This window comes from Triturus cristatus, chromosome 3_1 (genome assembly GCF_964204655.1).
Source record: "Triturus cristatus chromosome 3_1, aTriCri1.1, whole genome shotgun sequence".
Classification (NCBI taxonomy): domain Eukaryota; kingdom Metazoa; phylum Chordata; class Amphibia; order Caudata; family Salamandridae; genus Triturus; species Triturus cristatus.
Window position 1 is genome coordinate 898,768,350 of NC_140583.1, and position 25,505 is coordinate 898,793,854.

Here is a 25,505-nt window from a genome sequence, read left to right on the forward strand (position 1 = left end):
GTACCGAGAATAGACGCCAGGACGGGTTTCGGCATTCGCGCCTTCATCGACTATAGATATATATATATATATGGAGTCTGTAACCACCGTAACTCTAAGCCACATACATATATATATATATATATATATATATATACATGAAAACCCTAGACTTTGCTGATCACAAAGAAATGCACACACTCTCCAGTTGTAGTACTATCCAAATGCTTATTGCGTTGGCCGAAAAGCACTCAACATGTTTTGAGAACAGAATTCTCTTGATCATGAGTGATCCTCATTAATAAAAATGACATACATATACTTTCAACAATGATATGAAAACAAAAGAAGGACCATACGAAATGCAATGGGTCAGTTAGTGTTGGCTCCATCTTGAAAGGGATTTTTAACACAAGAAGATCTTATAAAACCAAAAGAGGTTACATTTGGAACAAGTGCAACTTGGAGAAGTAATCTCCATTTTGATAACAATTATTTTCTTTGTTCTTGAAACTGACAAATAATAAAATACAGGGGAACAAAAACTTGCAGGGAAATATGGCATGCATACATCGAAACACAAGTGTTGAGTTCAACAATAATAATTAAATAGAACACCCTGCCATCTAGTGTTCTTTTGTTTGCGTTCCCAATACACTATTGCGTATGCATTATCCATCATGCCCAAGTGGGCTAGCGATCGCTGCTACCAGGTTGCAGAACATAATATTTCTGAATAAGTGCCTAATAAAAGAGCCTATGACATTCCTGGAGACAAAATATAATTCATACTGTGGTGTGATGTGTTCAAATGTTACATCCACGAGAGAGGGAACACAATGATGCCTGTGCAAAAAAGCAGACAAAGTATATATTCAAAAACATACAGAGACCAGGTTCAGCCTCACACAGTAATTTACTGGTTCCCGAGTATATCATAACGGTCATGCCCTTGTGGGCAAGTGCATATTATTCCTGCAAACATGAGGTGAACAAATATATACTGCAAATATCATAACATTTGGAAAATATAAGAAGCAAGGGAGTAAAGCAGAACACTACACATCAAAACATCCTAACAAATTTAGTATCAAAATTAACAAGGTTAGGCTCCAGTTGCCCAACCTGGCGGTCTATAATAAAATGGCCAAATGACAACAAGGTCAGGTTAGATATGGCATATTTCATTAGAATCAATAATGCGAAAACGTGATGCAATCACTATGTATCCATTCACACATATTGACAAAAATGACCTTGGCCAAGAAAATAATAATAAACCACTTGTGGAGGCAACAAAAAAATAGTAATGATATGGTCCCAGTTTATCTTAACTGGGCTTCAAAACATCCTGTATCCCCTAAGCAATTTAACCAAAAGGAGTTCCAAACAAAAATAGGTGAATATAAACTAAATAGTTCTTGCTTAGCTTAGTCAAAAGCCTCTTTGACTCTGTGGTCTCCCCAACAAAACAGTGTACCTGTGAATAAACATAACAGAAAACAAAGGTGAAAACCATATTTTGAGAGGATAAATATACAGAATATATAGTATTTAGAGAGAGGAGGAATATCAGAAAGTTAAACATAGGTTAAAAACATGAACAGATTATCCAATAAAGACATACTCAAGAAAACATCATCATCCCAAGTGTAGAGTTTACTCTTCATCAATATTCAATCCCTGGGGATGTTGTGAATTACACCGAATGATGGAGCGGGATTCTAACCTTCTGAGTGCTTGAACCCTATTGCCCCCACAGGATATTCATGGTGACCTGATTGAATGCAAAGAATTGTAATAAATCTGCCCTGTCCAAATGGGATTTGTTGAAATGCTACGCTACAGGGTATTGTTTGTCATTGTGCACAATTGCTCTCATATGCTCCAAAATATGTTTTCTGACTGTTTTCATCATACTCTCGATGTACAGCAAGTCACACAGGCACCTCAGGCCACGGACAAAAATTCAGAATTGCATGACAGGCCTTTGGAGATTGCAAACTTCTGAGAGGAGCTGGGTATCACAAATGAGCATATATTGGTGCTTCATTTACAGTTCCTGCACCTCATGAACCCTGAACTACAAATAAAATCCCTGACTTTACTTTTTTGGGAAATCGTACTGTTGCATCCTACATCTTTCAGGGATTTACTGCACTGGTAAGTGATCTGAGGAGTAGTCACATATTTAGAGATACTATCATCTGTATTTAACACATGGCAATGTTTATTTAGTACTTTTTTAAGTCATTTGCTTGTTTGCTTGTTTACTGAATGTGGTGATGAACCTAATGTGTTCAGTCTCTCCCACAATTTTTGCTTTTGAGACAAGGAGGGCTTCCCTCGTGAATTTGCTAACCTTGATCTCACCAGCTTATAGTATGTCATTCCTATAGCCTCTAGCACGAAACCTGTCCAGCATGGTATTTTTTCGCAGTCAAAATCAGCATTGTTGCTGTAATTGCTTTTATATGATCTTCTTGTCTGTAAACATCAGTTAAATCCAACAATTTTACCTTCACTATTAAACACTATCTGCAGATACAACGGACTTTCCTCGCCACTCAGATGACTCCATCCTATGCAAATATCTTCAGGGGCAAGCTAGAGTACTATATAATTGCTATTTCTAGCATCAAACCACTGGTATGGCTACGATACATTGATGACTTATTTATAATATGGAATGCAGGAAGTAGGACATTGTAACCATTTACAGCTTACAGTAAAAGCAATATGTATAAGATCAACACAAAAGGAAGTAGCAGCATGGTACTGGCAAATGATCGACACCGGAGACAAAAAATCGAATCTATTTACAGAGAGCTGGAAGAAGGACATGCCGGGAGTTGGCCTCGAAACCCTCGGGCAAGTATCTATGTCTATCCTTTGGTCCTATGTGAAAGCTGCTCCCTTAAAAAGAAACCATCTTTTTACTGTCCATAAGGCATAGTGGACACCATTGAAACTTTCCAAACTGGGGAATGGAGCGACAAAGAAATGCCCGAAATGTGATGACATCAACGTAAACGAGGTACACATGTTCTGGCAATGTCCTTTGATCGAGCTCTTCTGGGATCACGTGAGTAATATTGTTTCTGAAATTTTAGGCAGTAGTGTTGGGCTAACAGCATCTACAGTTATCTATGGGATTATTGCAAGCAAGACAGTAAATTTAGCTCTCACAAGAAACCAAAAGGTACTCCTTTTTGTTCTGATTCTTCTGGCACGAAGGGAGATCTGTATTAAATGGATCATACCCATCCCACCCACTAAATCAGAATGGATAAACTCAGTCCAACGTATTTCAACTCTTGATCGAGCAAGCAAAAGGGTTTAAAAAACAAAATTCTGGGACTTATGGGATAGCTGGTTTACAGTTTTTGCCTTAAACTCCGCTGTGTCTACCTAGTCTGGATTAATACCTTTTTTCTCACTCAGGAATTTACACAGTTACATTTATTTTTTCATGGTTAGAAACATATTTATTTACTCAGTGGTCCAATGATTATAATTATGCTCGTCCGGTCGAAACAATGGGAAACCAGTTAAGGCTAGTTGTGAATGGCCTACAGAAGAGGATGAGCTTTGGTTAATTCCGATAAGCCCTATTGAAAATAGTGCTCGGGGGTCTGATCCTCCCACCCTTCAATGAAAAGAGACCGGGTTTCTCCTCCTTTCATACTGGGCTAAAGTTTGCGGCTTGACCAGCTTTACATTCTTGAATTAAGAGCATATTTTGTAGAATGAGGACTTAAAAAAACAATATCCATCCTACCATCAAATTCACCAGCAGCAATACTAAACCGAAGTATCATCTCCCTTTTCTGGATGTGCTACTCAACATTCATGAACAAAAAATGATAACTGATCTGTACCACAAGTCTGCAGATGCTCATTTGTATCTAAACTGGACTTCGTGTCACCCACTCCACACTAAACTCAGCATCATCTACAGTCAAGCACTCAGAATAAGACACATCTGCAGCAATGGGGAGACCTGTAAAGGCCATCCACAGAAGCTTGCTACATTATTTAAAAGGCGAGGCTATTCTCTGCATATCATAAAGCAAAAAATTGACAAGTCTTTGCAGTTACCCAGGTTAGCACTTATTTGGAATAACAGCAGCAGAAACAAAAGTGACAGAACACCATGTGTGGTTGACTATCATCCTTCGGCTCCCAACTACAGATATAAAATGCAAAAACATTTCCCTTACTATTCACTTGTGAAAAACTGCAAAAGGTTTTCCAAAACCACCAGTCATTGCTTAGCACTTGGCTCCCAATTTATGATTTCTTATTGTGAGAGCTTTACTTGTGCAAGCTTTAAGAAATGCAAGGGTTCATTGCTGTTACTCTTAAAGGTGTGAGTACCTTTTACAAATATCATCAGTAACTGGTACAAGAAGGACCTATGGAATAAGACAGCATCTTACATGTCACTCAACACGCTTTATTTAGGTGATTCAGTGGTAACGCCAAAGCTGTAAAAAACAATATGTAGCCAAACAGTGAATGTGAATGACCTCTGTACATGATTCAGGAACCACAAATTGGCAATCATTAATAAGAAAATTGACCAGCCTGTAGCCAATCATTTTAACCTTGCTGGGATTGCTGAGAGGTCTTAGGAGGCCATGCTCCCTTTCTCCACCACTCTGGAAATACACCTCCTGGTATAATACTGGCTGTGGGAGGTAGTACATTTGTATGCTGTGGGTCCTTGAGGGCCAAAAGCCCCCCTTGTTACTTCCAGTATGTTCCACACTGCGGGGTTGCTGTGAGCTGGTTGGAGGGTCTGCCCCCTTTCTCCACCGCTCTGCAAACGTGCCTCCTGGTGCCCTATTGGCTGGGGGATGACGTCCTCTTGGATGCTGAGGGTCTTTGGTGGCCAATTACCCCTCCTGTTACTTCTAGTAAGTCCCACACAGTGCAATTGCTGAGAGCTGGTCAGAGGTCCTCACCTTTTTCATTATTACTCTGCAAATGCACCTCCTGGTGCACTATGCTAGGGGAAAGAAGTCCTCTTGGATGCTAAGGCTCCTTGAGGGCCAATAAGCCCTCCTGTTACCTCCAGTAAGTCCGACACAGAGGGATTCCTGAGAGCTGGTAAAAGGCCCCGCCCCCTTTCTCCACCACTCGGCAAACGTGACTACTATTTAAAATACCATAAAATTCATTAAAAAAACAAAAGGTTACAGGGATGTTATAGTTAGGAAATAGAATTTAAAACACCTTAGAAATTCTCTGAAAAAAAGGAAGGTTACAGGGATGTTATAGTTATGAAATAGAATTAAAAAACCTTAGAAATTCACTGAAAAAGCCAAAGGTTACAGGGACGTTGTACTTAGACTGACAATTCACTCATAGGAAACCAGTGAAATTCAGCAGTTATAGTTAGCTGAGCTAACTATAACTCTCGCCACCGCAATGCACTGTTTATGACCTCACATATTACATTACTCATGACATGGTCAATGACATCACTCATGACATCATTGATGACATCTCAAATGACATCACTGTTGCACTGGGGAGGTCCTGAACAAAAGTAAAAGGCACTTTTTTAGTAATATCACTACCGGCCACAGTATTTATGCAAGAGAAAAAACATCAAACAAATTCAAAATTATTGCTACACAAAGTATAACTTTGCAAGTTTTACTACTACATTTTAAAAATCAAAAGATAAAAAATTCAACGTTATAAAACACAGTGGGAGAATAATGGGGAAATGGCTAGGAAAGGATCAGGAAAAACATTATTCATCGATGTGAAAGGGAATAAGGAAGAGAATTGTAAAAGAAGAATAAGGGAGAGGTTTATGTCACAGTAAGTAAAAAAGTGAAAGAAGGGAGAAACAAAGGAGACGGGATATGCACACCAGGAGAAACAGAAAGGAATATCGAAGGAAACACAAGGTGATATGAAGGTACAAAGGAGACTATAGTACAGAAGACAAAGTTAGGAAAAATAAGAAAAAAGGAAATTACAGAAGACCATGCTGTATGTTAGCCTAGGTGACATTAATTGTTAAATCCAAAAGGATGATGTAGATATAAACATGACTTACCGGGACTAGGCCTTGGCAAAATGTAAATTACGCTGGGCTAATTCTTGTTATGTGAAATTCCTGAAATTATGCCATGATGCCACTTCATGTAATTACTAGGGGTGGGCGGAATTTGCGGAATTAACCTTCGCAAATTATCGCGAGAATGTTTAAAATTATCGCAAACAAGCAGAAATATCGCGAAGATGCGGAAGTTTTTTTCCGGCATGTTCGCGAGATTTTCTGCATGGTTGCGGGTCGCCAACTTACCCATGTGGTTGCTTGCGGGCGCGGCCATCTTGTTTTGAGTTGTTCTCGCGGTGCATGATCGCGAGAAGAAAGACGTGATCGCGCGACGCATGACGTCACTGCGGGCGCGAACTGTCGCGAGACAGCGCAAATGGCTAAAAACAATACAACATCTCATGGAGAACGCGACCGGATCAAGAAAACTTGTCGGCGAACGCAGGGATTCAGGTAAGGCGATCGCGCGCGCGCGAGAATGTATCATTTTACAGCGCGAGCAAGAAACAAATTATCGCCAAGCTGCGGAAACCGGAATTTTTGACATTTTCGCGCTCTCCGCGGAACGCAAAAATGTCAAATTATCGCAATTTCCGCGAACGGAACGAAATTTTTGCCCAGGCCTAGTAATTACTAGGCCTGGGAGTAATTTTGATTATGCTCTCATAATCAAGAGTAATTTGGTGACAAATTTAGCAAAGAAATAATTATTTTAGCAAGCGTAAGCGACTGCTGAATTATGTTCATGTTGTTATACATTTAGCACTTTTTTCTTAGCATAAAATGCATCCTCACGTACATTTTGGACACAAGGGGGCATTTTGCTCTACGAAACTAGTTCCAAATGCTGGTACCAAGTTGGGGAAAGTCCTACCCCAAGAGCATATCTAGCAAATGCAACCCCTAATATTAACAAGCAATAACAGCAAATGCAACATTCATGATAAAAACTTACAGTGAGCGCACAGGAACAGAAAGTGAGAGGCTGGTATTTGCAGCACTTTTGTTTTTTGCACTTTTGCAGCATGAAATACATACTTGTGTCAAAAATTGACAGGGAGGACACACTTTATGATAAAATGTAGCGCTGAATGATAGATTCCTACTTCATGTCATTATCCCAAAAAATTCAAAACTGCATGTAATTATGTAAATTGGAAACACCCAAACTAGCACCAAAGAGAACACCTTCCAAAGTGCTAGGAGATGCTGCACTGGAACCCTTGGGCCTATACTCCATAGCCCACTTTTTTGGTGGTGCTGAATAGCGGAAACTAAATCACCACACTGATTAGTAATAACATCTACAATATTATTAAAGCAATTTTAATATTTAGCGTGCAAAATAATGCACGGCTTAGGAAAGCAACCCATTTTCCGATTTTAAGCTCTGTCTTAGAAATAGATTCCAAATTAAAAATGTTTTATTTATAAAATTGCTACTCCCCTATTTATACACATGTTTGCTATTGGCACAAGAAAGCTATAGGCAATTCATCAGTTTTTGCACTGTACCTTGAGATGGAGACTGTACCGCAGCAGAAGTGAGCCAAACGGAACACTACCTTCATGGTGATCTGACTATCCCCCGGTAATGTACTAGTATACATACATCAGATGCAATTGCCCAGGCATAATTTAATTAGGCTGGCATTATTTATAAAATGTAGCACTTTAAAAAAGTAAATTTGTATTGACTATAGTGCTCAACTTGTTTTAATGTCTAACCATATTTTGCAGATATGCAAACTTCTGTTTGCTTGTATTATGTATATCACATATAATTAAGTATATGCATATGTATGAGTATATATTACACAGTGGTCACCACTACATATAGTTAGGTTCAAAGTTTCCAAAGGAAAGGACCTTTTATTTTTCTAATAACTTTGGTGTTGTTTGCCGAATCTGAAGAAAACTTTCCGAAAACATGTCCAACCACTTTGGCTTCTACAGGGATATTTTTGTGCCAATCCGCCAAGAAAAAGTAGGATCCAAAAGTGCAAGTTCAATGTTAATTCCCATAGGAAAATCTGGTCTCCAATACAGAAAAAAATGGCTGAACAGAATTAAGCCAAATTTGATCAGGATGTTCATTCTACAGGAATCCGGTGGGACTGCTGCGGTCTACAAAAATGAAAATAAATAGCCTATTTCTATTAGCCCATTCATCATTTCAGTATTGCCATACTGGTGCTAATACATTGGTAACAAATTATCTGGCTGGAAATATTTGCAGCCACCATTACAGGTGTCTGAGTTCTGGAAATGTTTCAGAGGACCACATACGGGGGCAATTTTGGCAAACCCTGACCACGCAGGCCATGTGGAGGGACTCCCAAAGGTTCCCTTCCTTAAGTTATCAATACCTATTTCTGGTTACTGGTTCCACGGTACCAGCACCCAGAACCGTGATCACCAGTGAGGCCACCACTGTGGTAGTGTGATATTAGGGCTGCGGTGCCAAAAAATAAAAATAAAAGACGTAGGTCTGGCCCTGCAGCCAAACACCATTGTGTAAGCCATACGCCATGTGTATTTGAGATTGGCCGTCTGCATTGGGTTGATGCAGGGCCAACCCACCACCTGCTGCACACAACTGACGGCAGTGGGAGTTGTAGTCCTGCTTGTAAGTTGGGGCAACTGGAGTGTTGGGCTAAGTGAGGCCAAGCCCTGGGGTCAACACTCTGCTGCAAACTGCTGAAGGCTGTTCATGGCAGGCGATTGGGCAGCTGTAGGGTGGTTGAGTGGCAAAAGTGAAGTTGGGTGCAGGCCCGGCTAGAAGCTGTACACAGTGGTTAAGCTGGCCACTCATTGCCTGAGGAGACTGGGCTTATGCTCAAATTTGAATATGATCAAAAACCTCAGAAACTCACAGAGAAAAAGAAAGTAGTATTCTAACTATTTATGGTAATAAGACCTTTGGTTCGTATGTTACAAAACAAAACATAAATTCACTAAAACAATAAAGGTTAAAGGGAAGTCAACGTTAGGTGTTGAAATGAGTTAAGAACTAATGTTCAAAAACTGAAAAAACACTGAAATTCCTCAGTTATACTTTAGAGAACTAGCCATAAAGTGCACCCATCATGCACTTCATTTAACCATACATTTACATCTCTCATGACATTTTAAATGAAATTATGGATGATATTCTCGATGACATTTCAAAGGATATCATTGAAGGTATTACTGATGACACCACTTATAATATCATGCATGATACTGCTACTCAGATTAATTCATAAACCTTTATATCATTATTTTTTAAATTCCCATCTTTAATGTGGTATACCCATAGATTTTTGCCTTTACTGTTTTGTTGGCTTTAGATCTTTGCACTGTGCCTATGCTATCCAGCAGTAAAGTACCTGTGCTTCCCCCTTTTTAACCTGATGAAATTGGAATACCCCTGACTGGCATATTTAACTTGCCTATACGTTTTTTTATATATTGTGAGATTAATGTTGATTGGTAAGGATACAAAGATAATGCACTTGATTTTGAATAGGTCACTGCATATGAAATATTATGAATGTAGAAGCAGTTTATTGATGTTTGCAGTTTATGGCGCATAGAATGGTCAATTGTACACTATGAAGTGTTCACTTATAATTTTGTTATTTTTTAGCTGTTCCTAAATTTTCCTTGACATATTGTTATGGTTTTAAATAACTGGAAACAATAAAAAAGTTTACTTATTTACTTATGTCACAAGTGGGCTTTAATAGGACTGCAGGCCTACCATGTATAGGTTGGCTGTGAAGTTTTAAACTGCAAATTTGACAAGCAAAAATAACCCCTTTTGACAGTCCTGAACTTTCCTTTATAATAACAATCGTCATCCAAAGTTAGGCCTTACTGCCCATAAGGCAAGGTACATGTTATTTAAAAGTAGGACGTGTAAAAACATAGGGCTTAATTTAGATCTTGGCAGATGTGCTGCTCCGTCACAAAGGTGACAGATATCCCGTCTGATAAAATGTAAATCCCATAATATATAATGAGATTAATATTGTGGCAGATGGGATATCCATCACCGTTGTGATGAGGTAACCCGTCCGCCAAAATCTAAATCAGGCCCTTAATGACAAACAGGTCCATACTATGAAAAGTCCCCAAAATCTATTTTCTTTGTAGCCGGATGAGCTGTTCCATAGAAAAGCCTAATACCCACAGAAAGCCTCTGGAGAAACCCCAAGGGCTGGACCTGTTTTCACTTGACCCCAGGACAGAAGAGTGGACTCCAAGGGCTAGTTGGCTAGCCTCCTGTTAAGCTACATGGAAACAAAAACTGCAAGAAGTACACCTTTCTGAAGGTCTAAGTCGACCAGTTCCAATTACAGCTGCCTAGGACCCTGCTAGTAGCTTCCCCTGGAGTGAGTCCTGACCCCCAGTTGGTGTCCCAAATGTCCTGGGCCCTCCACTTATCCGTGACAGCAACAATTCTCCTGCATAAAGCTTAAAGCTAAGACCAACGGCAAGCAGCACCCCGTCACCACCAAATCCTTCTTAGGCCTGATCTTTGGACTTTGCCTGCTTGGAGTTTTCTTGCCTTCGACGTTAAAAGCCTCAAACTTTCCATCGAGGTTCTGCACTTCACCTGAAGTAGACAAGCTTTGTCTATGAAGATTTCCTTCAGAAAAACAACTAAGTCAGAACGCAAATCTTTCACCAGTATTTAGCTGAACTCTGTATTCGACCAGCACTCCACTGCAGTCAGCCTTCAGTTTTGCCTCTGACCCAGTCTAGAGTGATGAGATACCCACAGCTGGTGCTTTTTGCTTTTTGGCACTATAAATGTCTACAATTTTGAAAAATACATCTCTGGTTACCTACATCTGATTTTTGCTGTTTTGGTGTCTATTTGTTCATTAAAATTTTGTCTATTTCTATAAATGGAATTGGGATTTTTTGTTTATTGTGCTTTCTACTTTTAAACTATTTTTGGTCCTGGTACAATGCTTTACACATTTCTCTTAATGTAAGCCTGAACTATCTGTGCTACAGCTACGAAGGGTCGAGCCCAAGTTTGAATTATTGAGACCTAACTAGATCTAGTACTTAATAGTGCCATTACCACGTGAAAAGGACTACCATTCACTTCAACTAATAATCTGTTTTGGCACACAGGACATCTGAGACGGGCCATAAACTGGACTTCCTGGTCACCAGTTTTATTGACTGCAGATGAACATTAAATCAGATGAATTCTGTAGGTCCTGTGTTATCTGCCTGGACAGTGGTATATCAGGGGTAAAATGTAAGGCCCTCCTGCAGCCTTTCCCCATGGTGAGAACATCCTTTGAGAGGGTTTGAGTTGATATTGTTCGGCCTCTGGATCTGAAGACAGCATTAGTGATTAGGTTTATCCTGGTCTTGGTGGCTCATGCCACAAGGTACCTTGAGGACATAACCCGGTGATCAGTGACTATGTCCATGTTAGTCAACCAAGGAGGTTGTGTCTGACAGGGGCATCAAGTTCATATTTGCCTTCATGAAGGCAGTGTGAAATTAGCGTGGGGTACTATACCAGTTTTCCACTGCTTACCATACCCAAACATATGGCTTGTTGAAAGGTTCTACAAGACTCCGAGGAAGATGTTGTTTTCCAGGCATATTCTTATCAGTTGTGGAACCATTTCATTGTGATTGTGAAACTAAATGTTCCTTTTCATCAAGGCATATTCACATGACCCAGTTCTGTCTGATGTTTAATATTGGTATACAGTGATATTACATCCATGGTAATGAGTTCATAATTATTATGCAATGGTATGTGTTGTAATTGAGTGAATTGATCTTTTGTGTACCATAGGAATTATGGGAAATCCTTAACAATTCATGCTAAGAAGTGGCCAATGTACAATGATGTATTATCAAGGAGCGATCCGTTTGAGGAGATTGTGGGTCTTCTCAGAGTTAGTTTGGCTTTTGTGAATTTTGGGGACAAATTATACAGTCATTATTAATGAATCTTTCACATTCAAGCATGCTCTCTTATCATTGTCAATGTAACCCTTTTTGCTCATCATTATAATGATTCCTCTTTTATCCACAGGTTGTATTTCTATTAGTGATAATTTTTCAGATTCATAGGGTTTTCCTTTCCATTTTTGCCAGGTTGTCTTTAGCATATGTTTTCCATCTTATTGAGGTCTGTCACTAGCAGATCATGAAATATATCAGTTGTATACCCAGGTGTCAGTATGGACAGGATCGCGACCTTGCACTGAGGTTGCTGCAGCCGGCTCCCTCCTGAGTGATGTTCAGCATATGTAAGATTTCTTCCCCAGTTGTTTACACTGTGCCTTGTAGTTCATACAGAGTTTGCAGTGTTTCTATGTCTATTTGACAGTTTTGGCTCACCCCAATGCCACAGGGGGCACTACTGAATGTTTTACTATATCTCAATTCATTTTTCTCTTTGAGTTTCCTGATATATTTGTATGAGTGGATTCTAGATTGTACATGGCCATGATATCATTTAGGGCAGAAATTCCCTTTCTCAAAAATTGCTGTTTTGCTTTGTCTAATTATCTATCCAAAATATTGACAGCACACATAGTTTAGATGGTGGTAGTTAGGTGTTCTCTTGACATGTCCATCTGGTGTCTCTGTGATGGCCCTTTTCCTTATTGTACCCTTTATAGTCTTGTTGTTCTTTCTCCCCTGCCTCTTCCTCTTCCTCTGGTTGTTTCTTTTCTTTGTCTTTGTTGTTGTTAGTGCATGAGGCTTATTTCATTTTCGGTCTCTTTTCTTCTGAAGTTACCAAATATGCCTCATAGGTCACTGTGGAAGGTTATACTGGTTATTAAAATCCCATTCCCATGTTATAGTACTTCACATTCAGCTTGGACCTATACCACTGACCGGAGACCAGGCCATGCAGCCAAAACCCACCATACCGCTGCGCACAACGAAAGTGGAGATGGCTGAATATGATTTTTTTTAAAAGAAATCGAACAAAAAAAACAAAGGTTTAAGTGATTGTATAGTTGCATATGGAAATTAATCTTACCTTAAATTTAATTGAAATCCTAGAAATGCACTGAAGAAAGTAATCATTGAAGTGACGTTATAGTTATGCATTGAAATATGGCAAAATCTAACATTTACAAACAAAAAAACACTGGAATTCACCAGTTAAGATTGACTAACCTAACTATGACTTGCACCCCTGCAATTGAACACTGATACATTTCGCCCAAATTGAAACATTGATCCAGGAGAGATATGCGGAAAAGCTCTGGTGCACGTGGAATTTTGTGTGTATACACAAATTTCACTGGTAATTCCATAATCTGTGAGTGAAAACTTAAAAAGGCGATATTTACAGCACCCTCCAAATGCCAGTCTTTATCCCTTAGTATTGTTATTGATATTTTTGGGATTGCATATATAACTCACACTTTAATTTTATAATCAAAATCAGGGCCACAGAAAGAGAGGGAAAGGGAACAAGCAGATAGAGAATGAGTGCAAGCAAAGGAGAGTCAAAAATAGTGAGTGGAAGAAAAACAGAATGGGCAATTGACGGTGAGAAAAATAGGGTGGCAGAAAGGTACAGAAGGAAAAAGGCAGAGTGCAAAGAGAGGCAGTGAAAGAGAGACACCTAGAGCTCATTAAAATTAAATGCAGACGCCAGGAACGTATTTGGAGATCCGATTACAGTCCTGAGCATAGGAAGGAATATACTAGATTATTGGAGGTGTATTAATCTGTAATAAAACAGGCCAAGACGGCTTATTTTACTAAGAAAATTCAAGAGGCGCAGAATTCCTCCAAGGAACTATTTAAAATAGTTTCCTCTCTAACAAAGAGTCCTTATGATACAATCTTTCGCCCGGATCAAAACTTTATTGACAAATTGGCCCATTTTTTCCAACAAAAAGTTCAAGTAGTTTATACTGAACTACAAAATCTACAGGCAAATCTGGGAAAAGACGTAGGAGGACCAACTGAGATCTCTGCTATCTCGGAACCTCTGTCCCAATTTTCTCCCTTAAATGAAACACAGGTTAGTGACCTACTAACTCAAATAAATCAGGATCACCTCTGGACCCTTGCCCCCCCTATATTTTCCAGCTGGCCCCCAAAAAAATAACTACCTCTTTGGTTCCTCTTATAAATGAAGTAATAAGATCGGGAGTCTTCCCTGCTAGATGGAAAAAGGCCTGTATAAGACCTATTCTCAAGAAAACATCATTAGACCCCCTGGATATCAAACACTACCGCCCTATATCCTGCCTCCCTCTGCCTTCAAAAATACTAGAAAAAGCCATTAACCATGAATTAATGGAATTCATAGATCGAAACAGCTCCCTAGACTCTACACAGCATGGTTTCAGGTCACGTCATTCAACCGAATCAGCGTTGATAATAGTGACGGAGGAAATTCGTAGGGCAATGGATGACGGTGGCAGAGCTATCCTAATCCTACTCGATTTAACAGCAGCATTCGATACCGTAAACCATACGATATTACTGGATAGACTTGTATCAGTGGGAATTAATGACTCCGCACTAGAATTACTCCGGTCCTTCTTGGACTCAAGAGTACAGCAAATCCACTGGGAAGGACTCCGCTCTGAAGAGTTCTGTCTCCCTTGTGGAGTGCCCCAGGGATCTGCGTTATCTCCGACTCTATTTAACCTGTATATGACACCACTGGCCAAATTAATAAAGGATCAAGGTTTAAAACTGGTATCTTATGCTGATGATACCCAGCTGGTGGTGTCTCTTACACAGAGTGTGGATCTCACAGCGGACAGATTCAGAACTTGTCTTTCTAGTGTCATGAGCTGGATGAATGCCAACTTCCTAAAGCTTAATACTGAAAAAACGGAGGTGATTGAATTTGGCCAAAAACCATCTATTTGGAATGATACATGCTGGCCTCCGGAGGCTGGCGTTTGTCCTGTTCCAGCACTGAAAGTGAAAAACTTAGGTTTTTTAGTTGATAAAGAATTAACATTCACTTCCCAAGTCAATCAGGTGACCTCGGGGTGTTTCTTCACGATTAAAATGCTTCGGAAGATTCTGCCTTTTATCCCATTTTCTTTAAGGAAAACAGTAGTAGGAGCCCTAGTCCTGTCACGTATCGACTACTGTAACGCATTATATGCCGGAATTGGAGAAAGACAGCTTTCAAAACTCCAGTCATTACAAAATGCAGCGGTAAGAGTACTGCTTCATCTCCCAAAACACCATCCGACATCGTCGGGCATGAAGTTTCTACACTGGCTCCCTATCCGTCGGAGAGTACAGTTTAAGGCCCTCTGCCTAGCACACAAAGCTATCTTTGGCGGAGGTGCAGATGATATGAAAGCTCTATTTCCCCGCTACGTCCCGACACGGATGTTGAGATCCAGCAGTCAAGGTTTGATCTACCTCCATAAGATCAAGAGGGCCCGTTGGGGCGGTAAAGCGTTTTCATATCAAGCGATAAAATTATGGAAATCCCTGCCCATAGAGCTTTGATTAGGAACAAATAAGATTAAGTTCAGGAAGGCGCTAAAAACCTGGCTTTATATTGAATCTTAAATAGCAGTGCTGCCCTCCTTCTTCATACAGCGCCAAGACGCCTCGGCATAAGTGCGCTTAATAAATAATTCAATCAGTCAGTCAGTCAGAGAGATAAAGAATGGAAGAAAGAAAGAAAGAAAGAAAGAAAGAAAGAAAGAAAGAAAGAAAGAAAGAAAGAAAGAAAGAAAAGAGAGAGAAAAGAGGCAGAGTGTGTGTTTTTAAATGTTGATTTTTCAACAGTATCACAGTCTGTGCTCCCGTTTATCTTAAGAGATGCTAATGTACTCACATGCTGTAGAACTGCTCTTTCAGCCAGTTAGTTCCGAGAGTTCATTAGACTTCTCATGAGGTGTGAAAGAGGGACAGGAAGCCGGCGTGGAGTTATTCATTGTCTTATGACTCAATTCTAATCACTTCAGCCAGTGTGACTGACAGAGAAATGCTTTCCACTGTGATTGAGAGTATTGATTTCTCATTCCCTTTTGGGGCATATTGAAGATACACAATCAGAGTCTTACACTTTCAAAGAACCTCTTTATCTGCCTTAATCATCTGATCGATAGCCGGCTCCAGGACCGTGGATCTTCAGCAAAGCTTAACCAATGTCTTTATTTTCTGTTATCCTTTGGAATGAAAATCTGCTGATTCAAGGTGATTCCAGCAGATCGGAAAGGTAAACAGTAGCCAGCAAGATACTGGCGTTTAGATCTCATTTTCAAATGATTATTTACATACTCTTGCCGCACCTTCTCCTCCCACGCGCCTGATACAAATTCTACAAGTACAGTTTGTCAGCGAACTATTCTATGAGAGAACACACAGAACAGGGCAGGAAAGAGAAAATATCTATTTATTTCACCCAGCTTGAACAGGAAAGGCCCCGCAGCCTCGTGCACTAAAATTTGTATTCGGTACCAATCAGCATAAAAAAATGAAGTGTTTACAGCACCTAATAATATTAGGTTAAGATGCTTCATTGTTTATGTCTATTTGCAGATCTCATGTGATGTTAGTTTACAGCTGATGAAGATAGCAAATTCATCAGCTGCATGCACCAGGCTGCACCATCCCTTAGCATCACAGAGCAACGACAAGAAGAGAAAGGACCTTAAGATGTGATTTCAACTGGCTTTTTGCCTGAACAATAAATGGTAGATGCTTATCATTGATACTCAAATAGGTAGCCAATTCGGCCTATGCTCAGATGCTCATGTCTGTATGAGTGTGAAATTCTATGCCATTGATACTCAAAGTACGGCCCGGGGGACACCTGCGGCCCTCCTGACCTTCACACATGGTCCTCCGGTGAACAGCACCACGGAGCTGCTGTTTATGTCAGAGGGCACCAACATTCAAAAAGATGTCAAACCAAAGGCAGCCTGAAGTAAAAGAATAGAAGCAAATAAGATTACCTGCACAAATTAACCTTAGGAGCACATTAATTTCCAAAGTGTAAAAATATGCTAAAGTCTCTTCAAAATTCAAAAAACATAATTTCATAAACGTGCAGAAGCGTTTCACCTTAGTACATCAGATTAGATCCTTGAATTGAGAAGTATTTTTAAAAAGTGATAGTTTTTAAAAATGAATTTTGAAACGCTCATCCCTCCTCCCACCCTGACAATAATGTCATTAGTGAAATAAGGGGCAAGTACAATGTACATGCTTCGCTCCAACTGGGCCTACCCTACACCCCTCCAAAGCTCCACTCCCGCCCTGCTGGCATCAATGTGGCACTTGGGTCACCACAGACCATAGTTTTGGCCCTGGGAATACATCTGCGAGTACCCATGTTCTAGGCTCAGGAATCAGGCAGGATAGTAAAACTATAGGGTTCGCTGTCAGATATTTAATGAATTATGAACCATCTTGCTTAGGCACTTTAATGCCATTTGCTGCCTTTTCTAGCCTTGTCTGTTGGTCTGCTCCACACATCATCCTTACAGTCAACCATTGCTTTAAACCGTGATTTTCAAGAATTTAGAGCATTTTAAGTACAATAGGGCCAATAATGTATCCTGAAAGGTTATAAGTCTGTCAGGATCTTCTATTAGTTAACACTTTCCACGTATGCCCGTTGATGCAAAAGCCTCCTGCTCGCTAAGGACACTCCCACCCCTTGCTTTTGTGCAGGATTTAGAACCTCTAGTTTTAAAACATTACTTACCCAAATGCGATTTTTCACAAGACCCACCACCACTTCTTGGAACTTACGAGCTCTTAATATCAGAACTCAACCACCCTTACTTCCTCCAGAAAGCAATTATAGACTCATATTTCCTGTTGCTTCCTGAACTAACTACTTCTGATACCTATTGTAGTATAAATCAGATGTCGTCCTGTGCTAACATTCCATCCCTTCTTTGTGATAGTTCTTAGTTTAATTTGTTTTCCCAATTTTATGTATCAACACGAAATGTTCGAGTTATTTTGAAATCACCCAATTACCAATTCCCATGGCTGGTGAATAAGATTGTTAATCAAATGTACAATGTTTTGGAGGAAGTTCTCTTTAGAGATTGAGTCATATGGTTGAATTGTTGAGAACAAGAAGTGACGTAACTCAAGGTTTTCTCTGTGTCAGATGATACACTTGGAGTAGAGAAGAGTCACAAAGGATAATATTTCACCACGGCTATATCACATTCTAATCTCTCAAGGTTAATGAAGTTAGTCTCAGGAAAACTTGCTTTTATCTCGATCCTGATCTAAACTACTTCTACAACTGATAAAGCATGTTAATCTCTTTTGATGTTTAATAACTGGTGAAACAAATACAGGTGAAACAAATACAGGTTCGTCCGACACGCGTTAAAAAGATTGGACCAGTGACAGAAAATATGTAAATAAATATATAAATAATAAAAATACTCATCTGTCTCCCTGGTCGGAGTACATCTGAAGTATACATCCATTTCGATCCTTTCAAGCATAATAAAGTCACACTACCTAATAAACATTGATCGAATGTTTGTTCGAAGTTAACATGTTTTGGGGATTTTTACTAAAGTAACTTTTCACCTGTTGATGAAGATCTCAGCCAATGCACTACAGATCTCCATTTGTGGAAGAGTAGGCAAACCTAACCTATTTTAAACAATATTTCAATATATTTTAATTTAAACTATACATGTAAAATATTAAGATATTTATTATTAACCTGGAACTAATAAAACAGTTACAGCATATTAACTTCTCAAATTATTTTTGTAGTAAACTATAAAGCAATTTAAATATATTGGGGCCTAGTCATGAACCTAAATATACACAGGTATATTTACTTACATACATATTTAATATTCCACCTAGGTGTAAGTATGCACATTTTTCTGTTCACCATTTCTGGGGGCAGATTTACAATTGAGTGTAGAATGATATGTCTCTGTCTCTAAAATGAGGGGATGGAGACTCCTACAACAGCATTTATGATTGTAATAGTAATAGTAGTAACTTCATGACCATGTTTTATGTTCCACTTACTTGGTGGACTGTCCACAACCAGATTGTAGACCTCTGCTTACAGGGCGAAAACTCTGCCATGCAGGCAGGGACATCCAATAGGAAAGAAATATGGAAATGATAGACACGTCCAAAATCACACACACCTGGCCCGCATTTACACCAAAGTACATAAATACATACCACAGCCGAGGCTCTGTCTTTTACCTCCTGGTCTAAATGATCCTCTATCCAACAAGCACCACATTGAGCCTCCATGATGCAGACCATTCTGAAAAAGAAGAGCAATGGTACTGAGGAGGAGACAGTCCATGTAGTCAAATATTTGGAGAAACACTGAACACAACTGCATAGTTTACCTCTATTCAGACTTGTGGAGCACTAAAGGCAACATAATTGCAGGAGGTAACTGACTTTGTTAATGCTATGCGGGAGAAGGCCCACATCATAAGGGACATCATGATGGAAGGGCAGGATAAGAGGAGGTGGGTGAAGGGGACACCCTGCAGGATTCAGCTGGCACCTACTGTTTGTGGAGTTGCACCTGGATCCCGTCTCTGTCCCACACCCCTCAGGAAGCTGTCCTCTCCATAATGCACCCTCATTCTCTATATGGGCAGACTGTGGCAACCTCTCTAGCCTTAAAATGTATCATAAAAACACTCACCCAACTCTGTCTTTCCTTCAAAACTAAACTGTTTTATAGACATCACAAACTCCTGCTAACCTGTACCCTTTAAACAAGTTGATGTTTATATTCACTTCTTTTTATTCTTTCTCCCATATAGTCATTATTCTACGTAAATCGGTTGCTACGATTGAGGCAGAAAAACGTTCCGAGTTGGCAGGGCAACACACAGGGCCTTTCTATAAATGCAGCCCTACTACACATAAAGGTATGTTCTTATGCTAGGTCTGTTACTAACACATTCTGGTAGATTTCTATACTTTTGTGGTAGCAGTTTAATAATTGGTGTACTATTTTGAGTAATATTTTAATCAATTATAAATTGCATCTTCATGTTCTTAACAATATTATGCTCATACACTTTTTTATCCACTCTTAGAGACATGTGGTGTTGGCTCATTTTTCACTTGCTACCACCTGTAGGCCTGCTCCTGGTGCTGCAACAAAACCCAGCCTGACTACACAGAGCAGACGGATGGTAGAAACTGGTATAACTTCTTTTATTTTGGGTTTGTGTCTAAACTATCTGCCCATTTGAAGGTGACAGTGAAGTTGTATTTGTTATTTCCACAACCCCTTAGCCACACATGTCAATATTCCTGTTAAATGTTAATTGTTATATACTTTGCCAATTATATGTATCCTTCGAATTAGTATTGTAATGGAGCACACAAACATTCCATTAGGACTTGTGTTAATCTCCCGGAGAGGAATCTGTGTGTGTGTGTCAGAATTTTTTTAGCAAACACTTTTCACAGGTCATGTGATGGGGAACATGGCGGCTGGCTGACGTGGGTCATGGGAGCTCCTGAGCGAAAGATGAGGGAATCTGATATCAGAGGCTTGAACTGAAAAGCAGTCTCTGTAGCGCATATTTAAAGTTTACCTGATTGAGCCCGCTTCAGGTTTTTGAATGGGTGCAGTTACAGAGCCCACTGTCATCGGTGCTTCGAAAGGGAATTGGTGTTGGGCAGCGGCTTCGCTGAGGAAGTCTCGAGCTGCGACGGCTTTGGTTGGTTTCCGGTTCCGGAGTGAGAACTTCGTCTCCTGAAGGCAAACGGTACGTTCTGCAGCAGTCCAGAAGTACGCTGTGTGGGCCCAAGTTTTATCGTGGCTAGCAAGAAGATAATACAGCAGCAGAAGAGTGTGAGGGAGATTGAGGTAAACCGGGGTGGAAGGAAAATGACCTCCCCTCTCAGGTACCTTTTCTCCCTATGAGTGAGGTGGATGAGGAGGCGGGGGCTGACTGTTTGAAAGGAGTGTTGGTGCAGTCGTCCAGCATAAAAAAAGTTGGTAATTCTCTCCCTTGTAAAGAATTAAAAACCCCTTGTGCTAAGAACAGATACCATTTGCGTACGGTGTCTGGGAGGAAAAGCGTATCTGGAAGGGTAAAGGACGCTTTAACTAGAGAACCACAGGTAGTAACCCCTGTAAAAAAAAGCATCTAGAGGGGCAGCGAAAATTAAGAGGTGCGGGCCAAAGGAAGGGCGGTTACCCCCTAAGCCTCCTCCTTCTCTTAGGCCCTATTTTAAAATAATAGAGCAGGTTGCCGCCTCTTTGCAGAGAGTAGGGAGTAAAGAGATTGAGACCTTTTCCCAGGCGGAACCGATGCTATTGGAAAATCGTTTCTCCCTGTTGGTGGAAAATGTTGGAGATAGTCAAGGAATGGAGGGTCGTATAACAGGGGAGAGGGCTATGGACAAGAATCCTAGCCCAGCGCTAGATGAGGGAGGGGCGGTGGATTGCCCTCTAGCGTAGTCTCTCCTAGGAATCCATCTAGAAAATCTATTTTCTACCTTGCGACAGGATATCTTGGGAAAGTTTGAGATCTCCGAAGGCAATCAAAAGGGCATCTAGGAAAAATGTGAGATTCTTGAGGGAAAATTAGATGGTATAGCTCAACGCACCTCAGTTCTGGAAGATGAGGTAAAGACCCTGTCTACCGCCATGGCTGAGAATACCAGTGATATCGCAAGCCTTAAAACTCAAAATAAGGTATTGCAGGAAGACGCATTGAGCAGAACTTGCGCACAACTGCTATATAATTTTGTAGTTTCTTAGTCATGCCTCACTAATTTTTCTTTTTCATTAACCAATCTGTAAGGAGTCCCTCTCTAAGCTTAGGAGGTCACGAAAGGTGATCACTTCGCCTAGGATAGGGAAGGGGGGTCCCCGAGGAGGGTGGGGGGTTGCACTGGGTGGTGGGAGCATAGGGAAAAGAATAAAAAATATGTCCGATTCTGTCATATGTCTATAGGGTTTTAGGCTTGGTCGGTTTCTTAATCTCCCTTGGGGTATCAGTTGACTATGACGGGGCTGTATGGAGACTGGGGGTTGAAGAAGGAAGATGAGTAGATTAAATCTGTTTCATTTTATGTCATGGAATGTTAATGCTCTGAGGTCTAGGTGGAAGTTGGCCCAGGTCTCAGAATTCCTTAAGAATTGTGTAGCGAACATATTTCTACTTCAGGAGACACATTTGGAACAAGAGGAGTGTGGGTCTTTCTTTAATAAACTGGGCTAGGTTCAGGAAATAGTGTGTTCTGGCCAGATTCTTCTACAGCAAAAAATATGGCCACCACTCTTGTATCGACTATTTCCTGATAGACCAAGATCTATTAGGAGAGGTACAGGATGTTAAACATCTGCCTGCTATTCTTTCAGACCATTCAGCAGTTTTACTTTCCCTCAGGCATCACTCTAAAGCAGGTCTGAAAAGATGGACCTTAGATAGGACCATTCTGTTGGATGAGGGGGTAGTATTAAGTATAAGTGATCAGGCTACAGTATTTTTTCAGGCTAACATGGGCACAGCTAAAATTCAAGTAATCTGGGATGCGTTTAAAGCCTTCTTAAAGGCAATAGGCAGTTCAGTATTTATGGGGGTGAGGTGGGCATTGCAGAGGAAGGAGGATGAACAAATTAAATTGATCAGGTGTAAGGAACAGGACCTCCAAAAGGCATCTTTGGAGGGATCTAGTAGAGTTGCTTGTCTTAGCAAAGAATTAGAACAACTCCAGGAGGAATATCCGGGGCAACTCGACAAAAGATTGCTTGATAGGTGGAGAATAAGTACGCTGCGCCATTTTTCATATGGAGAAAGGTGCGGTTCACTTCTGGCCTGGAAAGCAAAAATGGACAAGTTGAGAAACATAATTCCAAACCTGAGAGATGGTGAAACTGGAGCTCTATTAGATACAAATTCTGAATTGTGTGCAGAAGACCGTAGGCATATGTGTGGATTATATAGTGATGATATTTCACCTGGGAAGGAGACTATAGAGGCCAAGTTGGAGAAGACTGAGCTCCCGAGTCTAAATAATGACCAAAAGAAGCTTTTAGAGGCAGAGATAACGGAGGACGAAGTCAAGGCGCAGATTAGGAAGATGGAAGGGGGGAAGGCTGCTGGCCCTGATGGCCTCCCAGTTGAGATCTATTCTAAACTAGACATCATTGTCCCAGTGCTCAAAAATCTATTTAATGCCATATTTCTTGATGGGGAAAAAGTCCCGCAGTCATGGGCCGAGGCCACTGTCACTTTAATCCTGAAACCAAATAAAGATCCCCTGGTAGCGGACTCAGATAGGCCAATATCTTTATTGAATTCGGACTACAAGTTGTTTTCGGGGATATTGGCCTGTAGGTTCTCCCAGGTCATTAAGGGGGTTATACATCAGGACCAAAGAGGTTTTATCCCTGGGAGGAGACCTCAAAGTCCGACTTCAAGTACACTAGTCAGCAGCTTATGTCAAGTGCCTATTCCGAAAAAAATAATTTATGGATGGAGCCTGTGGGTTGACTTTGCATATATATGTTTAGCAATTCCCTTCAAGTGTCAACCACTACTTTCATATATATGATCTCATGTTACTAACTTAAATTAGAACGTATTTCACAAATGTTTTGTTAAAGCAGTCTGCAGAAGTATTGAGACAACATTTTATGTATTTTAACTTTTCTTTATATTTCTCTGGCAGGTATTGGGGACACTGAGCATGACAATGATGCTATATCATCAACAAACGGAGGATGGCAGCCAATTTAAGGAGAAAATCCAATCCTCATTCAAGCACGGATCTCAGTGGCCAACACAGATCAAGAAGAAAAGGAAGAGAAGGAGCAGGATATGGTTGAGATGGAGGAGTTGGAGGGGGAAAGGGATGGGAAGAAGGACATTGTTCCTTCAACAAAAAAACTCAAGGCAAGACCTCTCTAAGGACACCCAGATGTCTTCCTCCAAGGTCTCTTCTGAGGATTGATAGTCCACAGCCCAAACTAAGAAGCTCTAAAGTTGCTTGTCCTTTCACACAGCCCCCTCCCACAATCTATGTAAGGTCCCCTACAGACTACCCCATGCAGGTGCATCTTTGGTCTTATCTCAGTCATCTTAGGTAGATGACATCACTCATAAAGAACTGCTCCTCCCTACATTAATCTCCGCTCACAACAGGGCAATCTCTTCCATGAAGGACAACCTGCTGGCCTTATGAGATGGCAAAGTATGTAGGTATGTGGGGGGTTGGCATGGCCAAACTGTGTCTGCTGGGAAGCTCAGCTTTTCCAATAGCAGTCCCCTGTGCAGAGAATATTCTTGCAATGGGGACCACTCTCCATGAGCTTGCTGGCCTCCTTACAGGATAGATAGCTGACAATTAGACCTGTGCCTTGGATAGCGTTGTGAAATATTACCAAGACATGGCCATGATGCACCATGAACCTCTTCGTAGTTTGAGCAAAGAGAGTCAGCGATATGGTGAGCACAAGGTAATTGGTTTTATTTATTTTGAATTTTACTTACCTATCCTGTCATCTGTCCACTCCCATCACCCACCCCACTGTCCCACCTCTCCAACCCTGTCCCGCTCCACCGCCCCACCTCTGTTACCTGTGTCGGTCACACCAGGTTAAAGTAATATTTGTATACACTATTCACAAAGCTACCTGTGTTATAAGTAATCTTTGACAATCTTTGAAAACAAAGGGTAATAAAAATGTATAAATTAAAACACAATTTCTGTTTTTATTTATTCCTTTATGTTAGAAGTGATGGTGCTGTAAATCTGTGTGATAAAATGTGAAACACCACTTAGAGAACTATTAATTTCATATTCATGCCAGTAATTGAAATATTAGGTCATCAACAAATTAATCTGAAAAATATTAAGAAAAATATTGTTCTTTATACTGATAAATCAAATTATATAATTTAAGCATGTATAGCATAATACATAGTGTTCTTGGGGTTGGGCAAAAGGAGGATGAATTGTATCTTAGCCAAGAAGGAGAAATGTAGATTAGGAGGGGGTAGGTAAATCATAAAAACACTCTAGTGAATATCAGGGATTAAATCTATGTACAAAGGGAAATTTACAAAGGGAAAAAGATGAACACACACACAGATATAGTGTCCAACATGAGCAGTCCATAGAAATATAGCGAAAATTCCTAAATGAAAGTCAAATGTTAAAAAAGTGAAATATCAAAAATTAAAATAAAGTAATTCTTCCAAGTCAGAGGTGGTGTGAGATTGGCTTGGAGGCATCCTCAGGATCGGTCTTAACTGCCACAACTTTGATCTCTTTCTCTGAGGAGGTCATACGAGGGCTGGCCATGACAGAACTGGACACCCCTTAGAAATGCGATAGGCAAGGCTGGCAGAGTAAACAAGTAAAAAGGGTAAAACGGTAAACAGCAATACAGAAGGTGGGGTAGGTTGTGGGGGCAGATGAGATGTATTGGCTTCTACTAAGGATGTTATAAGGCTACATA